We start from the raw sequence: 508 nt of genomic DNA, 5'->3' as shown, positions 1-508 counted from the left end.
AAAAAAAAAAAAAAAAGAGGATCTGGAGAGGCAATTCAGTGGTCAATCATCTGATCCAGATACAGGTGAGTGGCCCTCATCTGGCCATTATGAGCACCTGCATGTGTGTGGTGCACACACGTATATTCAGGTGTGCCCACAAACAAAATAAATACATCTTTTAAAAATAAATTAATAATAATAATAATAATAATGTCATAGGTGAGAAAAGTGAAGGGGTTTCTGCTTCCAGGGCATGCAGGGAACCTGCACTAGGTCTCTGCTCAGGTTCACTTTCAGTGGAAGCAGCAAGCAGCCTCTTCCACCTGTTGTTTCTGTTAGGTGCATGTCCTGGGTGGCTTTTCCAGGGGAGTGGGCTGATGGGAGAATCGCTGTATGTGGTTAGCTGATAAAGCCCCTGTGATGCTTTCTAAGTGGACATCAGAGCTCACCAACCCAGTGAGGAATGTGTTTCCCAGCGTCCTTGGAGCAAGCAAGAGGTATATGTATGTGTCTGATTCTGCCATAG

The sequence above is a fragment of the Mus caroli genome, chromosome 5 (assembly GCF_900094665.2).
Source record: "Mus caroli chromosome 5, CAROLI_EIJ_v1.1, whole genome shotgun sequence".
Taxonomy (NCBI): Eukaryota; Metazoa; Chordata; class Mammalia; order Rodentia; family Muridae; genus Mus; species Mus caroli.
Note: the sequence above shows the minus strand (reverse complement) of the source record.